The sequence below is a fragment of the Strix aluco genome, chromosome 1 (genome assembly GCF_031877795.1).
Source record: "Strix aluco isolate bStrAlu1 chromosome 1, bStrAlu1.hap1, whole genome shotgun sequence".
NCBI classification, from domain to species: domain Eukaryota; kingdom Metazoa; phylum Chordata; class Aves; order Strigiformes; family Strigidae; genus Strix; species Strix aluco.
In genome coordinates this window covers 94,967,419-94,985,965 of record NC_133931.1, presented here as the reverse complement: position 1 = coordinate 94,985,965, position 18,547 = coordinate 94,967,419, and the positions used below count along the sequence as shown (strand labels likewise).

At 41.6% G+C, this 18,547-nt stretch overlaps 1 long non-coding RNA gene across 1 annotated transcript in view; it reads left to right on the top strand.

Annotated features, from left to right (window-relative positions):
• LOC141924748 (uncharacterized) overlaps positions 1 to 4,509 on the top strand; it is a 45,758-nt gene extending 41,249 nt beyond the window's left edge. The window contains exons 4-5 of the long non-coding RNA XR_012623653.1: positions 1,133 to 1,417; positions 3,259 to 4,509. This is a non-coding gene — a long non-coding RNA (uncharacterized LOC141924748). The remainder of the gene's footprint in view (positions 1 to 1,132; positions 1,418 to 3,258) is intronic.
• The last annotated feature ends 14,038 nt before the right edge of the window (positions 4,510 to 18,547 follow it).

Here is an 18,547-nt window from a genome sequence, read left to right as displayed (position 1 = left end):
TGCATTCATATGTGGTCTATATGGAAAGAGTATTGATGCTGGAGTACTTTTGTCCTGTGGGTGTATGTGCATGCAAATACACCCAGTCACTCAGGGACTGCATGGTGATGCAGTTGGTGTAGGATTATATGTATTATTTGGGCAGTGGCTTTCCCAGTTGTATGGCTTATAAGCTTTGTGGATTTTCTTAGAACATAGCTCAGTAGAAGTAATCGAGAACTATTTTAGACAGATTTGTAAAATATGTTGGAACTGTTTTTATCTGTTCATAAAGACAAATGCTTTAATTAAAAGTTATGATTTTTAGAGTCAAAAAGTGACCATGAAATCCCAGAAAAAGACAAATAACCTCATGATGCTAAATGAAAGCCTCAGGACTTTCCAGGGCTTCAACTAAGTCCTTCCTGCTCCCTGGAAAAACTGAAAATTCCCCATATACTTTGTCACATAGCTCTTATTTCAGTGTTGGTAGGATGGGAGAAGAGGAAACGATGAAAAAGTCCTGATTCTTGGGCTGTAAGGTAGGCAGCTCATTTAGAGCAAGAAGAAGAGAAGCTTTATCAGGTTGATTTATAAACTGCTGCTATTTGGAGTTACCTGTAGAATTGGGATGTGTTATCCTATAAATTGCAGAGAGATGGATGACTAGATAGAGGACAGGGGAAGCCTCAGGAGAGATTCACTTATTAAAAATCTGTACGATTTATTGTGTAGTGATCCCAGCTAACCCAATGGACATCACCTTCGCATGGTATCAAGGGTCATGTAATATACACCTAAAAGGTTCCTGCAAATCTGCGAGGGACTGTTACTGGCCATTTTCTTCTCTGATTTACAAACATTTGCCCAAGAAAAGGAAGTAAAGCTCTATTAAATGAAGTCTTTTTATCTGTGGCAAAATATTTTAAGAAAACATGTTTGGGGCAAATGCTGTTCTAAATCTCCCTGGGTTATTTTCTTTCTTCTTTTGTGAGATGACTTTATTATCTTCCTGGGTTTTTTATCAGTATAATGGTTGTGGTTGGTGTGAGGGAAGGGTCTTATCGTTAATATTTTACTCTGGCAAAGATCAGATCAATATATTGTGCTCTCTTTTTAAAATTTAATTTCATATAGGCTGCTTCTTTTCCAGGGTTGGCAGTTTCGTCCACAACATTTCTGTCCACAGGTCTTTGAAACTGATATGAATTTGTCTTGCTCGACTTGTGACTTAATATTGATGTTGTGACTTGGAACAGGAGCAGCAGGAGATGGCAAGACGACGTGTCAAACGTTTTTTTTGCTGTGCAGCCTTTTTTGGCCTGTGAGTCTCAGCTCGTGAAATTATGTGGACTCAGGCTTGAGCCTGTCTTGTCAGAAAGCTGTAACCTTCCTGCACCTCCTCATCACCTCCAAGAATATTCAGGAAGAAATGCAGGTAGGGAAAGAGAGTAAGGAATTTTTGAACGGCACAAACATGCATCCTATTTTCACTGCCTTTTGGTGAAAAGTGTGTGTCTGACTGCTATTTCTAAGTTCATAATACTTTTTTCCATTAAATAATGGTCTGAACTGTGTTACAGAAAATCCCTTTTTCTGATGCCTGCTTGCACATATATGTGGTGGAAAACTTTCTGTTGTAGTGTTCAAGTATCAAAATTAAATGTTTCGCAGAAATATGTATTGGCTCCATTGACATTTTCATTTCAGATATATTATATTCCATTATGTAAAAGTCAAAAAGATAATGATTTTATCCAAACAGTCCTTTTGGGCTTTCCAAAAAGCATTTGGGCATTCCAAAAGGATTTTGTTTCATGAAATATTTGGAAGTTTTGACTTTGAAAAGCTGTTTTTAAAAGGGTTTTGGGTTTTTTCTTGAATCAAATCTAGATGTTGGTATCTTGGAATTCATTGCATGATGGAAAATTCATCTTTTAAATAGCTATATTTGTAATGAGGAAATTTCCCATCTCCTTTTCATAATAATAATAGTGCTCCCTTCAGTGAAGTAGCTAAATTCCACTCTGCGACTTTCAGGCTGTAAGAAGTATTAGTTGAATGTGATGTTGTTCTTTGCTACTTGACCTATGATTACGCATAGTCAAACAATAGTGTTGTTTTGCCCTGGAGTTGCATGCATTTTAATTCCAGATTAAATGAGTCATTCTACATGGTGACACACAAATGTTTGTGTTCTATAGGTGTTAATAATACTGGTATACTAAAATGCAGAGCTGTGTAATTATGTGCATTTATCCTGCACCATTAAATACCTAATTTCTACTCAGTCTGAAACCTCCTAGTTCTCTCAAGAATCCCCAAATGTCCAGAGTAAGAGCTAGAAACGGAAGTGTAATACTGTTGAACAGCAGAGATTACCAGCACTACAACATGCTGTACAGCTTTTATTTCACACTGGAAGGCTCTGAAATTAAAACTTGTTTTAGCTCATTTTTTTATGATCTCCCTCTTGCCTCTTCTAAGATCTGTAGAGTTGGTACAAGCAGCATGTCACAGAAATCATCCCAATAAAACAGAAGTGATACTCTAAAAAACTTTCTTAACTTAGTTCTTCCAGTTACATATCTGGAATGTGCATGTAAATTGGGGTGCAGCAGCTTAAAAACTTTGCTGGCAATTGTTTGGGGTGCCCTTCCTAATGCACTCCTGGTGAGAAACAGGATCAGATATCATAACTTGATTGCCAATAACATTTTTCTGAGATTCTTGGTCTTGGGGACCACTACCGGCATGATGCAATGACAACCCTCTGGCACTCTACATTGTGCTACAAGAAGAAGGGATACAGTGGGTTTCCCTTTTGTTGGGAGCATACCACTGAAGAGAATTCCACTGTGAAAAAAACTGAGAATTGATGCTTTCTACAACTCCAAGCAGTGTGGCTGAAGGGATTGGAAAGCTCTCAGGAATGTAGGTCTTGAGAGTTTTTGTGGTTTTTCATCACAAAGAACAGCTTTGTAGCTTTTGGAGGATGACCTGCATGCAAGCAGATGTCACAAACTGGCAAATGTTTGCCTGTGACCTTCCTAGCTAAACCTCAGGCTGGGCTTCTGCCTGTGCTTCTGAAATGGACTCTGCTGGAAGAAAAGCCAAAGGACTCTTCTTGTTTACCTGATTTTTATTTCCTTTTGCTGTTTTTGTCATATGAGGATCTTTCACACAGATTGCGCTGCCTGTTGCACCTTGGTGTAGCAGGAAGACCAAGACAGGTCTCAGATGTAGGCTGCTGCTCATTTTGTGCCTTGCTCTCCTCAGAGCTCTGAGAAGCTGCCCAAGAATGCCCAAAGAATGTCTGTGGCTTCATCCATGTGAGAACCTGTATTGTGTAGAGAAGCAGATGAGATTTTAAATAAATGAAGTAAATATGGGAAATGATTGTTATATTTTAGCTTCTGAAGACCATAAAGGTAAGATCAAGATGCAAGAATCAACAGTTTTAAAATATTTATACTCTAAATGAGCACAGGTATTTGTGTGCTGAAAGGAACCAGAAACTATTATGTTTGTTGATATTTCAAATATCCTTTGTAAGGATATAAAATACTTAACTGGAATGGACCCTGATCATTGACTGTCATTGACTTCCCTGGAAGCAGGTTTGGGCTTGTGATCCAGAACAGTTATGCAAGGTGGGCTTTTAATCCAGGGATAAACTGCAAATTTATCAATTTCTTAGTTTCTCTTTTCCTTTCTTTTTTTTTTTTTTTTCCTATGGATAGACTCTCCCTCCCACCTCTGGCAACATTAAGAGCCCACTAAGGGCTGGTCCTTTCAAGTCTTCTAGTAAACACAGGAGTTGCTCACTAGAAATCCCCTTCCCCATCTATCCTTCCTAGTGAATCACAGGCAGCACTCCAGTAGGAAATACCTCACTCTTCTCGATCAAGTGGGATCCCATTGTTCTCATGCATGTGGCCAGCCTCTGCCCTTTGCTTTACTGTTGCCTGCCACAGCACATCTGTGAGGTGCACAAGGGTGGCCTTTCTTTTGTTCACATTATGAGTGATTTTTCTAACAACCATGTATGGTAACTCAGCCTGGCGTTGGTTCGTTATTTCACTACTTAGTCTGTCCCTGCCAGTATGGATAGTCTAACAACATATTTTGGTGATCTGTCATACAGATTCTTTTTCATGTTTGCTCAGCAGGGTAGGCATTTATTGATTTGTTTGGGGTTTGTCACAACAACCGGGAAAAATATTTTGAACAGTATTTTGGACAATGTCTGCCTGAAAAGCTGTACAAATTGGCAAGGGGAATTAAGAGACCTGAAATAACTTTTAACTCCATTATCAGGATATATCCTAAACTGAAGGAATATCTGTTTAGATAGACTTGTGAAATCAGGAGAGGAGTTTGTATTCTTTTGTGTTTATAAGTAGTACTTGCTGTCAATAAAGATATGCAGTCTCTGGCTTGACAGTGCATTGCTTAGGTTAGACTCAAAAGGAATGACATAAAGGAAAAATGAGACTATAGATATGGACATCAGTAAAGTATTCAAGATTCCCATTTACATGCCTTGTAAGAATAGGAGTCCTAATGATAATGAGCAGAGAGAGAAGAATTGAGGTGAGAAGGAAAGTATATATGAGACTATTAAGGAGAAGCAGGCTTGGAAAAGGTGAATTTTGTTGATTTACAAGAGAGACAATATTTTCACTGAATGAAGATAACATATAATTTGGTTTTGGTTGTTTTGAAGATTGAGGATCAATCTAGATTTGTCTCTATTAATGTTATGTTTTTGTAAGAATATCTGGAGATTTCTTTCTTATAATAGGCACTCTGTATTACTTGGAAAATGATCAAGAAAGGATTTCCTGCATACAGAAAACACTTTCCAAACTCAAGGTTCACTTGGCAAGGAGAGGGAATCAACTGGTGCTGTAATGACCTCCTGATTCTGAAAAAAAATTGGAAGGGCACGGTGAACAAAGAAAGAAGTGTTCATAAATCCAAGGTGTCCTTGAGGAAAACAAGGCTTCTAAGGCTTAGAAGATAAAGCAGCAAGCTCTGAGACTCATGAGGGCAGAAATTAATGGCAAACAGGAAAAGAATTAAAAGGCTTCAATCGTTAGTAGTTTCAAAGAAACCATTTCCTTTGTTTTCCTTGCCTTAAAGGGAGGTTGATGTGGATCCTGAAGAACTAGGCTTAACCTTGATGCAGTCTAAAAAGAAGTTTGAAAAAAACATTTGTGGCTGTTGACCCAAAAGATAACCTAACACTGAACATGGTGTTGTGCAGAACTGCTATCAGCCCCACAGACCAGTGCTGAGTATGCCCTTATGGTCTTCACAACCTCCTGGGGACACCAGAAATCACCATCTCCACCCCTCAACTTGGAAGTGATAATGGAAAGGACAGGACAACTGGGCTTCCAGAGGAGTGAGGCTCTCAAGGAGTCAGTCAGTCTTTGTCTTTAGGATCTTTATTATTTGTGCTCTAAGGGTGGCACTGCTGAACTGTAGCCATCTGAATGTTCAGCTTCTCATCTTAGAGCTTGCTACCTGATCTCCTGCTCTCTATAAGGTGATGCATTCCTCCCCTCTCTGGCACACCTGAATACAGTGGGATGAACAGCCCTCTGGAGATGTCTCTCACCATTTACTGCAGAGAAAGCATAGACAACTGATTTGATTTAGGCTATATCAGACTCCTAGCTGGCTGTGGTGAGAGGAGAAGTATCCAACCCTAGCCCTGGGGCTACGTCTGAGTATGACAAAGAAATTTAAAAAAAGAGTAAGGGCTACAGTGAAGGTAGTTGAGAAGAAGCTAAGTGGAAGTAAAGACAACAAATCCTTACTGCAGGCTCTGTAAGGTAAAATGTGATGTGTGGATGTGACTGGGTTAATGGCACTTGTGATACCATTGCCTGCTGAAGCCTGGAAATCCCAGAGGACAGGGATACAACTGGTGCAAGAATTACTCAAGAGGCTAGCAGAGAAAGATATGAATGGCCACCACATCTCATTCCCTGGTGTCACTAGCTGTGGTGAGCTCCAGGATGGGTGTCTCCGAGAAAGGACAATTGTGGACAAAGAGAAGACAGAGATCTGTGCTGACCAGGGGGATGGACAGGATGAGAGATGGCAGGGTGAGGAAGTGTTCAGTGAAGTCAGGGGAGGAAAAGGGTCTAGCCTTCCTGAAGAAGCTTTCTTCCAGTAGGGAAGTCTATGTATATCCAGCTGAGGGGAACCATGTTTATGTCTTGTATCGGGCCCCCAGAGTGACTTCATGAAAGAGAGAGACAAGATATCAAGGATATTTTCAGAACGATGTGGTGTTAAGATCTGGGTTATTGGGCTGAGGTCCAAAGAGCTCAGCAGCCCCAGGAGAAAGCAGAAGGACTCTGGCTTCAAGTTCCTGCTCTCTTCACAAGGGTTGCAATATGAAGGGAGGATTTCTCCCTGGGAGAAGCAGAATTTGGCTAACCAAGTACCCTGATGCCCTGTTGTGCTGGTTTTGACTGGGGTAGTTAATTTTCTTTATGGTAGCTAGTATGGGGCTAGGCTTTAGATTTGTGCTGGAAACGGTGTTGCTAATACGGGGATGTTTTAGTTATTGCTGAGCAGTGCTTACACAGACTCAAGGCCTCTTCTGCTTCGCACCCTACACCACTAGCGAGTAGGCTGGGGGTGTGCAAGAAGTTAGGAGGGGACACAGCTGGGACAGCTGACCCCAGCTGACCAAAGGGATATTCCATACCATATGGCATCATGCCCAGCATATCAAGCTGGGGAAAGAAGAAGAAATTGGGGACATTTGGAGTGATGGTGTTTGTCTTCCCAGGTAACTGTTACATGTGCTGGAGCCCTGCTTTCCTGGAGATGGCTGAACACATGCCTGCTGATGGGAAGTGGTGAATGAATTCCTTGTTTTGCTTTGCTTGCATGCATGGATTTTGCTTTACTTATTAAACTGTCGTTATCTCAACCCACGAGTTTTCTCACTTTTACTCTTCTGATTCTCTCTCTCCCATCCCACCGGGGAGGAATGAGCAAGTGGCTGTGTGGTGCTTAGTTGTTGGCTGGGGTTAAACCATGACACTTGCTAATTTCTGTCCTTTTTTTTGGCCTGTGATCTCTTCAGACAGTTACCACCTGGAACAGGTTGTGCTGACATTTCATTCACTTTCTTTCCATGGAGGTGGAAGATGTGCAAAGTCTATTGAAGAATACATGCATTCCAGAAGTTTAGGTAACCCTTGTGAGTTCTTTGATCTTTTTTTGAATTTCTGAATATATCTACTTTTGCAACCATTCTACAAACTGAGACAAGTGTCTATAATTCTCAACCAGGGACGTGGGGTAGCCACAAGATTTTCACAGAGTTCACACCATATTGAAATAGGCCAGTGGGAGGCTATGTTGGGGATGTCTAGCAGTTTCCATTCTAATTTGGAAACAGCCTCTCAGTATATCTGATTGCTCTGGTCCTAAGATACTGCCTTGGACCAGAACCGAGATGGCTGGTGATCCAACATCAGCTGCATCCATGTGAGTGGAAAAAGTAGATGAGGGTGGTTTGGGCATAGTGATCCCTGAATGCTAATGAAAAGAGAAACATATTTGGCACCATTACAAGTCAGGCACTCTGAGGATTTCAAAATTGTGTCCTTTTTTATAACAATAATAAATTTGTCAGTTATGTAGGGAAACATTGTGAAAAATGAATGTCTTTTACTGCATTCAGAGCCATTGCTCCAAATTCAGCAACATAACGGCCAATAAAACTTTGAGCTGGGAGGTTGAGTTCTGCATTGCTAAAGCCTTCATTATGTGTGGTTTTAGAAAATGTACACATGTGCCAGAGTGTCTCATTGTTCTTTTGCTGTTTTATTATTTTGTCAGTATGAAGCAGCTCTGATCCCAGATATGAAATGGGCTCTGATCCCAGCTATGAAATGCAAGTTTAGCTTATATTGATCCCACTGTCTGTGTATAGGTCCTTAGCAGCTTTGCACAGGATGCTGTTAAGAGCAGTTAGGTTTTATCTGCAGTCAAACCATACTGTACTCTGTTCTCTATTGAAACAAATTGCATCTCAGTCCAAATGTACTTGATTTCCTTTTTTTTTTTTTTTTTTTTGCATTGTAAAGGGTTGTAATTAAGATCAGATCCCCCCAATTTTTTTGAAAGCTTAGAGGGAGTCAAGAGTCAACCCACTTGGGCATCCCAAGACAGGGAATGTGACTGTGATTCCCAGAACTGCATTGTTAAATGGTAGTCTCTGCTGTGGGCCTGTAGCATAGCATTCATAGTTTGACCAGACTACTCTTGTCTTTATAGTATAGGACAGATTATTTGTTCAGTGTTAGGCTGAAACTCACCATTAGGTTATCTGTTGCAGTTTCTAGGGTAATGCAGGTTTCCTTCACATCTTTGACAAATTCAGTAACTCCTTGTTTGACAAAAGTTTATATTTGGTCAGGCTGGAATATTATTAGGACCTCTTCTATAACCAGGTTCAGTTTTCAGCACTCAATGAAAGTACTCCATCTCATGAGAAGTTAGCATCTGAATCTGTAGGTACATCACATTACCAGTCTACTTGTTGGTTCTTTAAATGTTGTAAATCTAATTCACAACAACAACACTTCCCATGTAGCATCTTTTTCTTCCTAACCAGTGTACAGTTTAAAAAATGATATATACACTAGCAGCCTTCATCAGATCCTCAGAGGGATGGTGTTATAGACACAATGACTTCAAACAACATTGAAATACTGCAGCCTTTAGGGTGGGATATGTGAAGACTTTTTGTAGTGTGACCAATGCGATGCTAGGAAAAATGTAACACCTCAGGCTGGAACAAAGCCAATAGACAAGGGCATGTGCTTGCATAAAAACCCTACCCAGAGAAACCACAGAATATTTTAAAATAGAGGAATGATGTGGTACCTAAGAAATGAATGAAGAGATCACTGGTTTAGCATAAAACAGGCAATGTTCTGGCAACACCAAGAGTCTTACAAAAGACTATGAGGACTGTGTATTAATGCAGCATCACTGATATATCTCATCAGCTCCAAACTGAACTCCCTGAGGGACTGTGCTATGTGTTTTCTCAGCATAGACGGACAAATGCTTGATGAAATGATGCTTATAAACAGCACTGAGCCTTTGCAGGAGAGGTGGAGCACAAAGCACATTAAGACCTTACTATCTAAAATGCTATGCTGGAAGGAGGATGGCAGGAGAGTTGGGCATGTGCTGGCTCCCACCATGCTCTGCTCCAAAGGAAACCTTTCGGGGGGGGGCAGCAATGTATTGGCTGTGGGTCCCCTCCGTGTGTAAGAAATGCTCAGTGCTGAGAGTACATCTGCCAGAGGATCAGAAAATGGAAATTGTTATTCTCCGCTACCTCTTTGCTATCTCTGGCACCTTGTGTGTAGTACACAGTTTTAGCACATGCATCTGTCAGGGGCTGTGTAATGGGTGTGCTGAACCAAAAGGGTGTAGAGAGATTTGCTGTTCCCCCTAGTAGGTTACAGCACAGACGTACCACTAGGAATATTCTTCCTCAAGTCACCCGACCAGATTTTGTTGCTGGTAGTATACATTTGGAGAAATCCATGGTCTTCAGTACTTGGATTATATACAGGCAATGGTGGGGGATCAGACCCTTCTTTTTATTTAAGATGCTAGAGGCAATTGCAATCAGAGGATTTTAAAGGAGAGAACTGAAATCAGAGGATTACTTTTATTTTAGAGACAGTTATTAAGGTTTTGAATTTGTTCTCTCTGGCTGTCAGATGCAGTCAGGTTTACCATGGTTAATTTTAGACAACTAAAATATAAACTGAATTCACTTAAAATCAGAACCAACTTTCATCCTTTCCCAGCTAGTATGTTTGTAAACAATACAGTATTATAAAACGTAGTTCTAATTGTGTGTTACTCTTTCCACTGTAAGGATGAGCAAGCATTTGCACCCATGGGGAGCAACATTCCATGAAATACATGGTTCCCTGACATCCACATGCTTTTGATAACCCAGTGCTCATTCTCCTCTGTGGCCGCGGAACACCTTTTGCTCCTTCTCCTACTGCTGCCCAGCAGGTTACAAACCAAATGTCCCCTTCCAGTTCGCTCTGTGTTTGATGAAACTCTGGTAAGTCCACTCAGGCCAAGTGCTGCCAAACATCATCTCTCTCCTTGCCCCCTCATCCCCATACTCCTTTCTGGGGACAAATGCAGGTGCTTAAAGGGCTTCAGTTGCCTGCCACTGTGGCTTGTCATGTTGCACAGCCCCACTCAGGAAACAGCATCTGTAGAACAGTGCCACCAAAGTCCTGTCAGATATTTTTTGGCAAAGAAACAAAGGGGAAGGCTCGATTTGAGTGCGGGAGGTTTAAAGCTTCTGTGTTGGTCTCTAAAGTCTCTAGGGCTAGAGCACTTGAACAGGAGTCTTACGTGGGGTGGGTAGGCTTGGGTCTGCACCACATCAGAGGACTGAGTGGTGGGAAGATTGAAGGTCTCAGCTCAGGGCATGCATACTCCGTAGCTCACTTTGGGTGCATTATTTTCTGATGGGAGGTGAAATGTTCAGCCCCTCTTCTTTTCTCTTTTTGGAATTGCTTTGCCCACAGCTAATTTACATCTCAGGCATAAAAGAAATCTTTGTGGTCAAATGAAAAACATAAAGCTTCACTCTAGAGGAGATTAAAATTGAACAGACAAAATACTATAATAAACTGAACAATATTAAAATGTTTTTTAACTTTTTCCAGAAAAATAAGTCTGCAGATCTGTATGACATTGCAGAGATTAGTCTAGAGGGATCTGATCCATCAAACAGAGCAATATAATGACTTTTGATCTTTACTGAAGTGGTGAGAGAATGGAAATAAGAAAAAAAGAAAGCAGCATAGAAGGTAGAAATTGTGGAGAATACACCAGGAATTTCTGGCACATTTTAAACTTCAAAAATATGCACGTGTGTGTTGTGAGCTGCTTTGTAATTGTTATAGGACCTGCCTCAAAGTCTGTCAGAAATGTCAGGGGGCCAAGGCGCTCCTTTTTTTTTAGACCAGACTCTGACAGTAGAGCAAACCCAACAGAAAGGTCCCCAGGAGTGTTTTATAGTCATAGCAGCCATACAATACAGAGCTCTGGTGCCATAGGCATCATTCAGGTGTTGCCAGGTATGGTTCAAGTATCCAAAGACTCTCTGAGGTTGGAAATAGCAATAATAAATTTTGTGCTGGAGCAGATATTACCTGTATCTCTGGTACTATGACTAACTTGACAGAAATGCAATCTTCTGCCCAGATGCAGTCCAGATCAAACTTGTCCTGCTGAGCGGTCTGCTGGTGGAGTGACCCAGAACCTGTGGCTATGTAACCCTTGTGAGAGACTCTGTTTTACCCCTCTCCTCCCAGTATCAAATATTGTAGTTTTACATCATGTACAGCAGACAGTACAATAGAATGACAGAGCTGATGCTTCCCTACCTGTCACCTGAAAGTTGTCTATCTGGCCTAGGGGTAGTTCCTCAAAGACACGCTTCTTGCATTTCTTATGGCCATACTACACTATATACAGAGAAAGGATTTATTAAAACACAAAGAGAAGAGAAGCAGGAGGGTTGGAGTGAGTCACTAGGATGGGGTAACTTTCTCTTGAAACAATTAGGTTGTGTTATGATCAGATTCTGTCATGGAAAATCAGCCCTGATGAGGACCTTAAGAGATCATTAAACTATCTTTCCTTCTGAAGGCAAGTGCAACTATATCAACATCATCCCTGACAGATGTGTGTTCAACTCCTCCTTAAAGGTATCCAGAGATGGAGGGTTGAAGTTGAGGCCTCAGAGATTAAATAAGCATTAATGAGCTATAGCAATGAGCAGCTGCAATTACTAGAATTAAGCCTGTATTCTAAGGAGCTGGAAAAATTAATCATGATTTTAAAATACCAGTGTATAGGCTAATTAGCCAAGCCACAAAGCTAACTCAAAATTAAGCTCTGGAGAAAGGTGAGACAATAAATATCCTGGTCTTGGGGGGGGGGTTTGTGGGGGTTTTTTTGGTTGTTTTTTGTTTCAAAATTGAGCTCTCTGTCTTTTATGATACTGATTTGACTAAAGATATGTAAACATCTTAATACATCTTTTGGTGGAGGGGAAGGAGGGATAAATGTAGTCAGAATTGAAGGCATTCACTCTGGTTTTAACTGCAAGTTACCTTCTGCCTTCATTTCACATGAGGTGGAGGTGAGCAGGTGGTGTGTGGTAAAGCAGCAACTAGTTAAGACTCTCCAACTTCTTACCTGCCTTGATTTAGGAGCTGCTAAGCAAACCTCTATGGTTTTGCAAAAACTGCTGCTGAAAATACGTATTTATTACTACCAAGTTTATCTGGTTTAAATATCTGGCCAACTGTTTTTGTATCTTTTGGGCTTACTATGGCCTTCTTTTAGCATCCTTTCCCTCCAAAATTGCTGAGGGATGCATGGGGAAAATCTTCTGAACAGTAGTCTTGACTTCAGAATTGGGTCATGAGTTATTGTCTGCGAATTTGGTCCTTAAAACTAAACTGTCAGCAGGAATCATTGAAATTGCTAGGAAATACACTGTTAAAAAATTCAGCTTGTTTTTACCTGCACAACTTCTTACCAAGCTCTGTGGGGATTTGATTCCAAGCCCAGTGCAGCCAAAGGAGACCGCTGTACTTCAGCAAGGCTGGGATTTGGACATAAGTTAGGCTTGCTTTATAGCACAGACTTAATTCTGTCACATACCTTTATCTCTCTCTGATTTTTTTCTCCAGAACCAGTGTAGTTACAGGGTTTTCAGCTGAGTGCATCCTTTACAGATATAAATCCCTTTTCTAAAATGGGAAAAAGAGAAGGATATTGTGACTGACAGCTCAATCTGAGCTTTGCATCTAAGCAAAACCCCAGTCCGCGTGCGAGGCAGGAAGTGAATTGCAGACCTTCAGAAATAGCACAGAAACCTACATTCTGCTTGCAAATGCACTGTTCATAGCTCCCTCAGGGGCTATAGCTCAGCCCACTGCAACAAAGGCAGCAATCTGGGTGTGGAGTAAGATGTAAAAAGCTATGTTATGATATACACTCACAATAAGGCTGCCTTACAGCAGGTAGGAAATCTTCTAATTGCTTGGAGTATGTGTTGGAAGGTTGCCTTAATGTGGAGAGTTTGCATGGAAATGGAGCGGAGTGTGGCAGAGCGGGACGTTGAAGGTTCAATCTGATCCCATGAAGCTGCAGTTAGGTCAGGCTTGGTGCACACTGAGGGGAAGCGAGCCACAATCCAGCACCTTTGGCTGAGCATGCAAAGCTAGACCTAGCATTTACCACTCATGAGAGGTGTCAAAGTAGCTCTAGGCAGGGTGGCCTCCATCAGAGTCTGCTTTGCTTTGGTTTTGTTTCTCTTACAACAGGACTGGATTTAAACTACAGTGGGTCTGTGGACTGAAATCTGACTGTTTTAAAATGACCCGGAAAAGAGGTTCAGCTGACCCTGCATTCTTTGCAGAATTCTGTCATATCTATAAGGCACAGTGTGGGCAAGAATACACACGTACACAATATGCATAAATGTATGCCCGCAGTTTACTCTGGTAGTGGTGGCATCACAGTATGGGACAGGGCAGGGTGGGAAAGGATGTGAAGGGCTGGTAGGGAGCTGTGTCCTAATTCTACTAGTGCAGCACAGGTTGTTTTTTTGCACCTCTGACGTAGTTTGCTGCATCAACAGGCTGCTGAATCTACCAGCGTCTATCCAGGGAGTGTTAAGACCACAGAGGATTGAATTGCTTTTTTGGAAGGCGTGAGTTTCTAGCACTTACTGAAAACTTGCAGAAGAAATCCTAAAAATCCTGAAATTTCTAGAGAAAGCAGTGAGAAACAAAAGACGTAGGCACATTCACGCTGTGATATTCTGTCATCATGTTTAATGCAGTTCCTAGTAAACGTGTGTGTGTGTCTGTGTGTAAATAAATACATATACATCTGTTTGTTAAGTAGTTTCTCTATTTATGATTCTAGGAGTTTTTCTTATTAAAATGAAGAAAATATATGGTTTCATATCACCTATATTTGCAATCCCATTGTAAAAGAAAAGTTTTGTGGTAGCTTCTGTTAGTGCATCTCAAGAACAAATATCTGAATCTGGTTTATTCAGACACAACAAACACATTTGGTTGCAATGATGGAAGTTATAAAACATTTTGGAATGTCACTTTTTATTTGCCTGAATGTAAAAAAACCAAGCCCCTTGTTCATTCCCACCTCAAACAATAGTGATCTGGAAATTGTTTTAAATGCTGGAAAACACCCATAGGAAACACAAAATGGAGAAACAGAATTATCAGCTTTCCAGAATGATTAATCCCGGATTTTAAACTAGACAAACAAAATTTCATCTCAAACAATAATTTTCAGAAAATCACAACTAAATGAGAGGCCAGCTTTCCACTGGTCTAGTTGAGTTTATTTTCATCTATACTGTATGGCATCCTTTTCCGTGATTAATCCCATGGGAGAACTCGATGTGAAGCACGTTATGGCAAAGCGGTCTAATGAAAGTAGCTTTGCAGCTTTAAAAACGCAGCCGTTCCCAGGACGCTCAGGTTTGCTGGAGTGAAGGGAAGGAGATAAGCGCAGGATGCTTGAGGGCTGGACATCCAGCCCCCATCAGCACCTCCTTGTGTGCTGTGCACTACTGCCAAGCAACAGCAGAGCTATAGGTTTGGGGGGGTGGTGCTACCACCCTTACTGTGGTAGAGCCATGCAAGGATATGTCTACAGCCCAGGCTACAAATGGGAATAACTTGCCATTGGCCATTTCCATCAGTAGGAGAAGTTCTGCATTTCTTTTTGTACTGTGCTAAGTTTTCTCTGCCAACAGCTTCATTGATCAAGGTATAAATGAGGGTAGGGAGCTGACATTTGCTGTCCTCTCTGCAGAGAGAGGAATGCTGGCTCTGCAACCTCATGAATGAAGGAAAAAAATGAAATCGCCTTGCTCCCCTTCTGCAGAGCAGTCATTAACCTCACTAACAGGGAGGGAGGCAGCTTTTTTAAACCCTATGCCTGGGGGATTACACATGAAACTACTCTTAATGTCTGTGTTGATGTTTCTGAGTATGTACCCTCCTGAAAACATAACCCAGGCAAGCAGAGGTTCCAACTGTGCAGATTTATCCCAAGGGAATGGAGGAGAACAGGGATTACAAAACAAAGGCTAAAACCAGCCCTGTTTATGATAAAGGCATATCTACACATTTTCATTTGTAAATGTGAATTTCAAGGAATAGATATATATATAAAAAACAGTGTGAAAAATAAAAGGCTATTCACCAGAGTTTTAATATTGTGCCTTAGTAAAATGACACTTTTCAGAGCCAGTCATGACTTTAAGCCAGATCATGGCTAAAAATATTAAGGGAAGGATCACCACAGCAACAATCACATTGCTCCCCTTCTGTGGAGGAAATGGAAAAACACTCAAACTTTGCCAACCTGAATAAATTATCCAGATTATCAGAACTGTAAGGCAAGCTGTATGTAATCAACTCTGCGTATGTGTGTGCCTGTGAGTGTGCACACATGTGTTAACTGGATTGCAGCCCGTTAAATACACATGTCAAAGGGAAGACCTCTGAAAACATGCTCAAGAGAAAAAAATTGCTATGTTTGTACCTTAATTGGCCAGCAGATACCATACACAGTATGGTGCTTGCAGCAGTGCTGGGGGACTCCAGCCCAGCTGCTGGACTGGGCTCTTGTGCCTGTGATGGCCTGGAGATGGGATGGAGGACACCGGTGCTCTCTTGGTCTTGCTTCAGCGTGAAGCTGGGAAATGACTAGTTTGCTCACCTCAACTTGGGAGCACAGACACACTCTTACTCCAGTCTGGCAGTTGTTTTTATGTGTTGGGTGCAGTTTGCTTTGCCAAAGAAAATCATCTTGTTTGCCAAGGAGGAAAGAGCAGGGGTGGAAGGGTGGAGGGTAGGTGCGATATTGTTACTGCTTGGCTTTAAGCACCTTGTGCAGGAATCTGCACTGAAAACCTTGTCTTACCAGGCTGCCCGTGTGGTCAGTGGAGAGAGGCTGGCTTTTTTAGAAGCAGCACAAGGAAAGGACATGACTTAGAATAGTGGTAATGATGTCAAGATCTTTGGCAAATTCGCGATGCATCAAAGACTCCAAAATACTGTTAGGGAAGCCCAAAAGCACATGGCTTTTGAGCACAGGAAGACAAGGTTAGGCTTGGAGTGCAAAGGTTGTGTGTTCCCTTTCCTGCTTCTCTTGTCGTTAGGAAGAACATTTGTTTAGCTGTTTGTTGGTCCAGTACTAAACCCTGGATTGTCAGCCAGCCAGTGGATTGCCATTGTTTTCTGGCTTGGATTTCTATCTAGAATCGTCCCTCAGTTTTTCTGGGACCACACATATTAAATAATTGTGATTGGTCTATGTCTTTAGCCTTTTGTACTTTCCAGGCTCACAGATGTTTTGCAAAGGAAGTACGTGCTACTGCTGAACAAATTTGAGCCTACTGATAACAGACCTGCTTTTCTTTATTTTCTTTTATGCAGGCCAGTGCAGACTTGGGCTCAGCTAGATGAGCTAAGTAGTGCCACTGGTATCCTGGCCATACTTGGAGTATCTACCAAATGATGGGTCCAGTGTATACTGTGAGGTTGGTGCAGACTGAATTCCAGTAATCACCCATACCTGATGGTAATGTGGCTGGAAAATGGTTAAAATGGCTGCTGTGAGAAGTGTATGGGGCTTTCTCCTGACTTGCTGTACATGCCGTTCAGGGCCCTCAGGTGCCACTGGCAGAGGAGTACATGAGCAAGCAGGAGGTTTCAGTGTGATCGCTGCTGCAGAGCCTCTCTGGCTTTCACTGCCATTACCTCCAGCTTGTTGTAAAAAGGAGTTTATGACAAAACTGGTTGCTCTGCAATATGCTGCTTTTCAATTTTCAAAGTGCAAATTTTAAAATTTGTTTGCCGGTTCATTTGAAGAACCCTATGGGCCCATTCACCCCTTGTTCTCTCTTCTGTCCTTTGATACTTTGCCACCTTGCTGTGCCCACTGTGGCTCCAAGGATGACATTCTGCTGAACTGCAGAGCCTTGCCACATGGCATGTACTTTTGGGCAGCATTTTGTGCTAGCTGGCAGTGACACTGAACCATTGCAGTGGGGAAAATCTAGCAGTGGCAGCTGGAGCTAATGAATCCTACATCACCCTGGAACAGGGACGGGAATCCCAGAGTTCAGGGGGTTTTCATGGAGGTCTGCTGCAATCTTGATGGGTGAGTGACTGAAGGAGATGAAAGCACATCTGGATGGGCTAAAGAATACATATGCATTGGATTTTTTTGCGTTATATTTAATTCAGTGCTTGCACATTAGGGTTTTTTTTTCCCATCTCTTTTTAAGGATCACTTGTTTTTCTGGGTAAGGACAGATGTGAGTGGTATACATATGGTTAGATGAATGTCTACTATGATTCTGTTATTGTGTGCTGGACCTTTAAAAATAAAGTGTTCCCCAGGCTGTAGTCTAGAAGGGATTGCTATGTATCAATGCAAGATGGCCCTTACAGTGAGTTACACTCTTGTTTCTCTCTCGTGTAGTTGTTATTTCTCTCCTTGTTTGTTTGATTTAATTTGAAACAAAAGCTATTCTGGTTGTAGGCAATTTTGATTTAGGTGTTCAGGAAATGGAACTGGATTAGGTCTGTGGAAAACATCACTGAGGAAATCCTACAAGAACAACACATTGCTTCACCCACTATCCCATAAAAGCCAGGTCTGGTCAGGATGTTTCCTCTGTACCGCCCCAACCTACCTGTTAGGAGGACAGATTCTGAACTAGATGATAATCCATGCCGATTTTCCTCCCCCTTCAAACTCCCTCCAAACTAAGGTCCATATATTATAACCAACACCCTGATCTAGAAAGCTGAACAGATTCGTAGCTGCAAATCTTGTATATCTGGGTTCATGATAATGAGATAATATCTAAGAAGCCACCAATCTCTTTCATCCAGATCTACTGGATGAAAGTCTCAAATATCAAGGATATATCAAGACCAACTGTGGGTCAGATGCTTCTATTGAGTATGTATTTTTGTCACAGAATCATCTTGTTTGCATTATAGTTTGGGAACAAGAGACTCAGCAGACTCTAAGCTGAACTTGGCCTCACAGAGTGCCTTTCTGGGGGGGCTATTTTATTATCTTTGTTGTACCTTCCTGTCAAATGTGATGGGAAATCAATGATGAATAGGAGGTCCCTAATCTCCATGGATACTTGTCCCCGCATGGTGTCAAAATCTGAGTTGGCTGTTTATTTTCTCATATTTTACATATGACTAGTTTACTTAGGGGGGGGAGGGGAAAGAAGGAGGTTATTTCGGGTTCAAGTAAAAAATGAGAGAAAGGAAATTTGGCAGTGGTTCTCAACTGGAGCTGCTGGGAGACCTCCAGAAGCCTGTCCCATACCTGCACCCCCTGAGCTTGTCGTCAGCTCTCATGCTTTGTTCTGTGCTTGCAG